The sequence below is a fragment of the Schistocerca serialis genome, chromosome 8 (assembly GCF_023864345.2).
Source record: "Schistocerca serialis cubense isolate TAMUIC-IGC-003099 chromosome 8, iqSchSeri2.2, whole genome shotgun sequence".
NCBI classification, from domain to species: domain Eukaryota; kingdom Metazoa; phylum Arthropoda; class Insecta; order Orthoptera; family Acrididae; genus Schistocerca; species Schistocerca serialis.
In genome coordinates, this window is record NC_064645.1 from 546,186,247 (window position 1) to 546,196,212 (window position 9,966).

At 40.1% G+C, this 9,966-nt stretch overlaps 1 non-coding gene across 1 annotated transcript; it reads right to left on the minus strand.

Annotated features, from left to right (window-relative positions):
* Positions 1-4,821: 4,821 nt before the first annotated feature.
* Trnat-ugu (transfer RNA threonine (anticodon UGU)) lies at positions 4,822-4,896 on the minus strand. The gene has a single exon. It is a non-coding gene; the product is annotated as a tRNA-Thr (tRNA).
* Positions 4,897-9,966: the final 5,070 nt, after the last annotated feature.

Below are 9,966 nucleotides of genomic sequence, written 5' to 3' on the forward strand. Positions count from 1 at the left end.
CGAGAAAACTTTTATCCCCGAACCCGTCTCGTATCAAATATTGACATACAACCGGCGAAGGATTCCCACGTAGTGCATATCACAAGCAAGATTTTGGTTTGAAGTGAAATGAAGAAACAGGAGAAATCGGGGAAAGGAATCACTGGAAGATTTTGAAACATACTCCAACGGAATTATAGGATGAATGAAACTGAACGGAAAACAACAAAAAGGGTAACTGTAAGTGTTAGAAGAGTACAGAAACGTATCGAATGAAAGCCTTTTCTAAATGAACAGGAAGTTTGCCAAGACCTCTGTAAATGTTTTAATTGAAAAGAAGAGTTGGGTGAAGAACTACAGTGCAATTTAAATGTAAAATTTCTTGGTCTTGATAGCAGATTTATAAAATTATGAGCCATTTCGATTGGTCGAAGAATTTTCTTTGTATCCAAAATAGAGAAAATCTTACTCTTCGAAATTTATATCTACTTACAAACAGTAGTTTCTAAAATGAAAAGAAAATCTCAGAGACATATAGCTAAAATTTTATTACACTGAGTAGTCGTCAATTGTAGTACAAACAGGTATTTTATCATAACAACAAATACTACGTGTTCCATAATTGAACCATTTAAAACAGAGACACACACACATCTGTTAGAGGGCACAACGGTGTACAGTACATTTTACATTATTAAAATATCGCAAAATACAATTTTAAATAAAAGAAATAAAAAAATAGTTTGGAAGCGTAAATAAGGGTAGGAAAACAGTTCCAGAACTAATAAGTACAGAATGCGAAATGATTTAACAAATAAAATTCATGGTGCCAACCTGTAGAGGAACCATGCAGATGCAGTCACGCTGTGCAGATGTTGCCTTATGTCGGCTACCTCCAGTTTCTCTTAAGTTCACCCAAATTCTTGAACACTAAGCAATCCATCGATCTACATTCTCCTACTTTTATCGTCTGTTAGACCATAGGATTTTTGTCCCCTTTCATTCTCATGGAACATCTCGATAAATCCTACACATTTCGCAAACTTCACTATATTTATGTGAATATCTTGCATCCCCAGTCCCTCTTTATTACAAATCTTGGCATAATGTTAACGCAATAACACCACTTTCCACCACCTCTATGCCTTCATACCCTCCGTATACTTCCCAAGGGAACTTTTACTTCCCTTCCAACATAAGGAAATCTGCCCTCCCTAATAGAGCCAATCCATTCACCCTTACCCTTTCTTACATCTTGCTTGTCTCTTCCATTCCAATTCTGTTATTTTGTTCCCTTTCTCAAACTATGATCTGGCCTTTGTCGTCGCGCGGGATTAGCCGAGCGGTCTCGGGCGCTACAGTCATGGACTGGGCGGCTGGTCCCGGCGGAGTTTCGAGTCCTCCCTCGGGCATGGGAGTGTGTGTTTGTCCTTAGGATAATTTAGGTTAAGTAGTGTGTAAGCTTAGGGACTGCTGGCCTTAGCGGTTAAGTCCCATAGAATTTCACACACATTTTTTTTGGCCTTTGTCCTAGCACCCCATATCCCACAATCTTTGATTCCCGCTCACAAAATATACCGGCACGTTCAAACCTACCAAATGCATTATCTCATTTGTAGTAATACCACTCAGCGGTCCAACTGTTCACTTATACTATCCGAATAATTTATACATTTTACTGTTTGCTGAGCTCCGTGGCTGTGGATTATATTATTTCAATAATCCAGCCACGTTCTTATGTATTTTTATTTAAGCCAATACGCTTTTCGGGTTTTCACCCATCGTCAGTTAGTTTAGTACATACTTGAGACTTCAGACAATGCATAGTTGCAACATCGACAGCAAATTAGATGCTGCAGCTGCCCAATGCTAAATAATAATTTTGTTTAGCTACTACACTTCGCGAATTTCATATTTACAATGTACTGCTTTTTGTGTGTATATGCATTCTAAACTGCTTATTCTTATTCCGATTCTCGCCCTTACGATGTTACACAAAACCCTTTTTACTTCCGTTTTGCACGAAATCAAATCAATATCCGCCACGTTGCTGACCAACACCTTTGTTTATATCCGGAAATACGTCTAAGGTCAATCATTACATTTTGCTTACAGGTTCGATTCTGCTATGGCTAAATTTATATTTTGCTTGTAGGTTCTGTTTGACTAAAAAGAACCATAATTGTTTCACATTAATGCACTGAGTATTCTATGTTGTTATTAAGTAAGTGCATTAGTGACTGTTTAGGTTGTATGGTATATTACAAAAAATATTGTAACATAGTACATTTCATATAGAAGAATTAATATCAAATTTTCTCTCACAGTTGGAATGACGTTTATAAAGAAGAAAGACAGTACACCAGACTTCCATCATGTTAATCTATTTTATGAACTGGGTGCTCCCAGAGTGGAATATGACATTTCATGGTTGTAATTATTGTGTGCTTTTATAAGCAAATTATGGAAACTCATTAGAAAAATTTTGTATGTCATTTGAGAATACACTACCTGTGCCTTTCAATAGATGTTCATCTTCAGCTCGATGTAGGGTAGATGTAGATTTGCGTAAGTTTTTTAAACGAAGGGCATCCATGTGCTCCCGGAATCATGTGCTGAAATTTCTTCCTGTTTGTCCAATGTAAATCTTTGAACAAGAGTTGCAGTTAACTTTGTGTATTCCTGATCGACTGTATAGCTTATTTTTAGTGCTATGGGTGACATTATCATTAAGTTTATTATTTGTGTAAAAACTGATTCTGACATTTGTTTCTCGGAAAAGTTTTCTGATTTATATGACAGTTTTCCTAAAAGTGGCATGCTCACATTTTTTTTTTCTGTTAGATGTGATGCGGTAACATTTGGTGTTGGTTTGCGTTCGTGGTTGGTTATAGAGGAATTTATTTTGCTGTTCAGCTTATCCATTGGTTTTTCTACTATAGCCATTATTGTGGGCAATTGCTTAATTGGTGTTTAGTTCATCAGTTTGGTCATCTGCTTCTTACAGGATTTTGTGCATTCTGTTGCGAATCGCTCAGTATAAAGATATTTTGTGCTTAACTAGTGGCATGAGGTTTTATTTATTGTTGCATCTGTGTATGTTGGTTTCCTGTCCGCTCGAGCTACTTATGGAGAGATGCAGGAAATTTAAAACTTTGACCGTCTGATGTTCAATAGCGACGATAATATTCTGATGCACTTCACTCAATTCTTGCCAGTATTCATTAAAATAATACTGTCGTATCTCAGTACAGGTAGTAAAACTTTAGGTTAGTGCACCCGTGAATTAGCTCGTTTTATTTAAGTAAACAATAAATACTTATGCTTTAATGTATATAATTTTTTTTATTTTAATGGTTTAAAACGATACTTAAATACTTCATAAATTCAGCTGAAAAGCGGCAGTTTTCCTCTATCAGTGCAAGTCAGAGTAAAAAAACAAAATGCATATGAATATTCATTGTATTCTGGATTTAATCACGGTTTCTCCGAATTGCCTTACCCGCATTATCTTTTGTTATTCAAAATTGACTATTTACATCCTAGACGAATGAGATCTTTCTTTTTTTGCAATGAAAATATGTATTTTATGTGTATTTTGTTGTATATGTGCTACTGAGGACTCTCGTAAGTTACCCAGTTATTGCGTCATTACTATAATGTTCAACGAGTCCGGGAGGATATGTTTTAACATCCACAGAGAACTCAGCAGAGGCTGCGCCATTCAGAGCACCGTAGCCGATGGTATGCTCTGACGTCGCTGCTGCTGGTTGATTTACAGCCTCGTCATCTGCTGATACAGGTCTTCATAACGGCCCCTAATGCGCCATCGAAACTCCCACCACGTCGTAAAATTTGATTTGCTGCTCTCACAATCCTGCAATAATGTTTCGATCACATTAAGCCGCTAAAAATAAGAGATAGTACCTAATAGTGCAGAAGTTGTGATTTCACACCTGTTAACTGACTGGTATTTTTCTCGTATCGATATATTTATAGACCAGGCTCTTCAAAGTGCCGTGACGAAAATGAGATGTTACTTCAGTTAGTAACTGGAATCTACGTCTACATACATAATCTGCAGGCTTCCATGTGGTGCGTGGCGGAGGGTACCATGCACCACTACTAATCACTTCTTTTCCTGTTCCACTTGCAAATAAAACGAGAGAAAAAACTATCTACATGCCTCCGTTAGGCCTCTAATTTCTCTCATCTTACGTTATCTTTGTGCTCCTTACGCGAAACATTCGTTGGTAGCGGTTGAAATGCTCTGTAGTCAGCTTCAAACGCTGGTTCTCTAAATTTCTCAATAGCGTTCCACAAAAAGAACGTCGCCCTGGGATTCCCGAAGCACCTCCGTAATACTTGCTTGTTGTTCGACCCTGTCAGCTACAAATCTATGAGCCGCCTCTGAAATGCTTCGATGCCTACCATTAATCGGACATGGTGCGGATCCCAGTTGAGCACTACGCAAACTGGGGTCGCACTATTGGCCTATAAGCAGTTCGTTTAACAGTTGAACCACACTTTCCTATGGTTCTCCCAATAACGCGACCATTTACCTCCTCTAGTACAATCGCTACATGCTCTTTCTATTTCATATTGCTCTGCCACGTTATGGCTAGATGTTGAATCGAGGTGACTATGTCAAGCAACACACTACTAATGCTGTATTCGGACCGTGTGGGTAGGTTTTTCCTACTCATCTGCCTTAAATTACATTATTCTACATTCAGAGCTAGCTACTCACTCATCACAGCAACTAGAAATTTGATAATTAAATCAAGACCCTGCGCTGTCGACAGGCGTTGATATATATCAACGGGGAAAGCTGAAACTGTGTGCCCCGACCGGGACTCGAACCCGGGATCTCCTGCTTACATGGCAGACGCTCTATCCATCTGAGCCACCGAGGGCACAGACGATAGTGTGACTGTAGGGATTTTTCCCTTACACGCGTTCCCTGTAGACCCGCATTCCCAACTTAATACCACACACTACATTCGTAGTGCCCCTGCCCATTACACTCATTACTCGCGGCAGACAATCTTACCGAATCCCGTAAGAGTTCGGGCAATACATGTGCATCCGCACAGAAGAAGGAGGTTAGCCTTAACTGTATGAAGATGGTATCTGTTCTTTCGGACATGCCCGAAAGAACAGATACCATCTTCATAAAGGAGAAATTTCGTCTGAGTCGTCTTGTATCCTGGTACAGCTACCTAAGCATTCCTGACGATGCCTTGCCTCTGATGAATGATCGTGGTCGAGGACAACGTACTGGATTCTGATACGTAAGAAGTCTTCGAACCACTCACATATCTTGGAACCTATACCGTATGCCCACACCTTCGTCAACAGTCTGTAGTGGGGCAAGTGTCAAATGCCTTTCGGAAATCTAGGAGTATGAAATCTGCCTGTGGCCATAGTTCGCAGGATATCATGTGAGAAAAGGCGAGCAGAGTTAGTACGTGCGATGATTACTATATCCGCTCTGATTCGTGTGCAGAAGATTTTTTGTCTCAAGGAAATTTATTATATTCGAGCTCAGAATATGTTCAAGAATTCGGCATCGAATCGATGTCAAGGATATTTGTCTGTAATTTTTGCGGGTCCGTTTTTTTAACTTTATGCGCGGGAGTCACCGTCGCTTTTTTCCTGTCGATTGGTACTCTGCGCTGGGCGAGAGATCTGCTGTAAATGCAAGGTAACTAAATGGTTCAAATGGCTCTGAGCACTATGGGACTCAACCGCTGTGGTCATTAGTCCCCTAGAACTTAGAACTACTTAAACCTAACTAACCTAAGGACATCACACACATCCATGCCCGAGGCAGGATTCGAACCTGCGACCGTAGCAGTCGCACGATTCCTGACTGCGCGCCTAGAACCGCGAGAGCAAGGTAACTAAGGTGCCAATGCCGTAGAGTATTTTTAAAACCGTGTTGGGATTCCATCCAGACCTGACGACTTATTTGCTTTGAACACTTCCAATTGTTTCTTTACGCCAGGGATGTTTATTACTACTTCGTCTATAAGGGAGTATATGCGATGGTCAAACGACAGTATGTTTGTACGACTCTCCTATTTGAACGGTTGTTCAAATGCGAAATTTAAAATTGGTCTTCCCTTTTGCTGTCCTCTACTGCCGCACTAGACTGGTCAACGAGTGACATGGTAGAAACCTCAGACCTGCTTAAACATTTTACGTAGGATCAGCATTTTCTCGGGTTTTCTGCTAGATCTTTAACTACGATATGACGGTGGTAGCTGTTCTACGCTTCACAAATTCATATTTTAACAGATAAACAAAATTCTACTAACCTTAGTCTGCCGTTATTTGCGCGTTGTCTTTTGAACCGAGATTCTTTTCCGTTCTTAATCTCCTTTCCCAGAGCACCACATACAGTCCATTTAAATTTTACCCATAATTCCTCTGCGTCCATGTAACTAAATACGTCAATTCATTGTTGAAGTCGGATGCTAACAATTGCTTATCGCCTCTGCTCAGGCTTCTTGATTTATTTACTAACTTTAGTAACCATGGTCACTGTGATGACATCATGGACACAAATCTCTGTCCGTCTACTGACGTCGTCGATAAAGTCAGGTCCGTTTCTAGCTAAAAGGTCTAACATATTTCCATTGCGCGTGAGCGGTCGAACGAGCTATTCAATGAAGTTTTCGAAAAAAAGTGTTCGTACAACGACTACTTCGCAGGACTGTCTGCACCTCCTACAATGACACCGTAGACTACCCAGTCTATACTCGATAGAATAAAGTCGCTTGCAACTAATACTACACGAGCTGTGTGTCACTGAGACGCGAAGTGAGTGGAGTCAGGCGTACCTGTTCGATAGTCCTTCATGAAACAATGGCGGGAAAGTGTAAGAGAGCGTTTGGTAAATCGTGCCTTATTACAGTCAAGTTGCAATCTCAAGTCAGAGGACACTCAAGACAGAAATCAGCTCCTACCTCCAAGGCTAACAATTAATTTGTATAACAACGACACGACTATTTGTGCCATTATTACTTGGATAGGTTCTAATCTCTGTCTTCTAGTGCTTATACCATTTATGTTTCCTTCTGCTGCCATGGAGCTTCATGTCTTAACAATGTCTTATAGTAATTTTAGTTCTTCTCAATGTTTTCCACATGTTCCTCTCCTGACAGAGTTTGCGGAGATCGTGCTCTTTCTTATCATTCCAACTAGTATTCAACATCCTTCTGTATATTGCATTTAAAACGCTTCAATTGTCGTTTGTTCTGGTCACTCCTCTCCCCCCCCCCCCTCCCCCCATTCAATGCTGTGCTCCAGACGTACATTATCATAAATTTCTTTCTCAAATTAAGGCCAATGTTTGATATTTACCGACTACTTTTGTGCAGGAAATCCCTCTTTGCCTAAGCTAATCTGCTTTTTATGTCCTCATTATTATGGCTGTCACACTCCAAGAGAGCAGAACTCCTTCACATCGTCTACTTGGTGGTCCCCAAATGCGATTTTCAGTTTATCGCTTAACTCATTTCTACTACTCCTCATTATTCTTATTTTTCGTCGGTTTACTCTCAGTCCATAGTAAGTGCTTATTAGACTGTCTGATCTATTCCCGCAGCTCTTATTAATTTCCTCTAGAGACAGCAATGCCACGTGTGGATCTTATCATTTATAATCTCACATCCCGAATTTTAATTCATCTCCTAAAACTATCTTTTATTTCCGTCATAGTTTCTTCGATGGCTGGATTGAACAGAGGCGGCCAAGTACTACGTCCCTGATCCCAACACATAACCCTTGGCCTTCGATTCTTTCATCTCTTGGTTCTTCTAAATACTGTGTATTTTCGTCATCCTCTACAGCTCATTTCTACTATCCCGTGTTTTTGGACCATTTTAAATTGTCTAACGTTTTTTGTAGGTCGACAGATCCTATTAACGAGTATCAATTTTTTGTAAGACTTATTTCCACTATCAAGGTCGACGTCAGAACTGCCACACTGGTGGCTACACCTTTACTAAAACCAAACTGATCGTCCTCCAGCAGATCTTAAATTTCTTTTTCCGTTCGCCTGTATATTATTCTTTTCAGCAACGTGCATGCATGGGCAACTAAGCTGATGTGCGACAGCTTTTATACTTATGTGGCGTTAGCATCTTCGGAACTGTGTGGATGATGTTTTTCCGAAAAGGCGATTGTATGTTTCCAGTCCCATTTATTCTATACAAGAACTTGAATTGTACTTTCGCTGCCTCATCCACGAAAGATTTTAGAAATTTCGAAGTAACGTTATCTGCGTCTTCTGCGTTATTTCATCGCATGTCTTCAAAGCTCAGTTAATCTCTGTAGTGCAGGATCCCCTATGTGTTCCAGATCGACTATCGTTTCTTCTTCTGTCATGTCAACAAACACATCCATAGAGACGTTCAATGTACTCTCTCCACCCATCCTATCATATCTGCTTTTAACAGCTGAATTCCACTTGCGCCCTTAACCTTGATATCTTTGCTTTTAGTTGCACCGAAAGATATTTTGACTCTTGTATAAACCAGTTCTCTCTCCATTTCTTCAGATTTTTCGTGCAGCAGTTCCGCCCTATTTTCAATGGAACAGTTCAGTTTCTGTCACCTTTTCAGTACTGTGGCGGCAGCCACAGCATACGCTTCGACAACACTTGGGATGCTCATAGCTTATGTTGTCGGCTGCTATGTTGGTGACAAACACACATGAACGTGTCGGGTTTTGGGCCCAGTACTTCGCTCAGTAACATCTATTAGAGACATTGTCTGTTGCTTGACATACACCGACAAGAACATATTTTAACCAGTAATCAATCAATTTATGATCGTTTCTTATCAGTTGATGCCTGATAATTTTGCGTAGCCACGCCAACAGTTACTCTGCGGCATTCTGTAACTCCTCCCGACACTATATGACATTGTATTTCTGTACACCAGAAGATGCAACTTAAAAGTTGCTCAGCGGGTTGTTTGGGTCTACAATTGACTTGAAGAAAAACGTCCATAGCGGACGGACTATAGCACTTTCCATTCAGTTTTATATTTAATAATTTTAACACCTGTATTGAAAACAACTGTTTACTGCAGTTGGTTTTAACCGAAAATTGATACGTTGGTTGGCTGATTGACTGATTGGTTGATTTGGGGGAGGGAACCAAACAACGAGTTGATTGGTTCCATCGGATTAGTGAAGGATCAGGAAGCAAATCGGCCGTGGCCTTTCATTTGAATGAAGCAATTTATGGAAATAACCGAAAATATAAAACAGGATGGCCGGACGCGGGGTTGAACCGTTATCCTCCCGAATGCGAGCTAAACATTGTGTCACGTCGCTCGGCTGTCCTGTTGTATTTATGGATTATCGGCTTACGAGTAGAATACTGCTGCAGAATCTAAATCGTCAGACATTTTGTAAACTTGCCTATCTGCAGATTAAAACTATGGGAAATATTGTCGCTGAAGCTATTATCCACATAAATTCAGCAGCAGGAGAGGTCTCTTATACTCCATATATCAATGATTCGAACCGATATACATATTCATTTTAAGCAAATTCAATCCCCTATCAATGTTTTATTCGCAATAACAATATACAGGGGTGAAGGTCAGATTTAGTAGCAAAGGGGACTTGGATAGAAAGGGATAGGGGCGGGGAATGGGCAGAAAGTGGAGAAGGAAGAGAAGGACAGAGAAATGGGTAGAATGAGACTAGGGCGTATATCCAACTTCCGTACTTATTTAGTAGTTATGAAGCATTGCGGGATTCCCTAGTAATAATGATAGCTAAAACGATGAAACCATTATTTCAATAAACCTGTCGTTCCCTTAACAGATCGTATCAAACCCAGCCATAAAACTGAATCCTAATTACATAAATAGCGCTATTTTGATGTTTTAGTTACGTTCCCAGAAACAAACAGAGAAGGAGGGGTTGTAATATCATTCGGTACCGTAGGAGACATAGATTGGC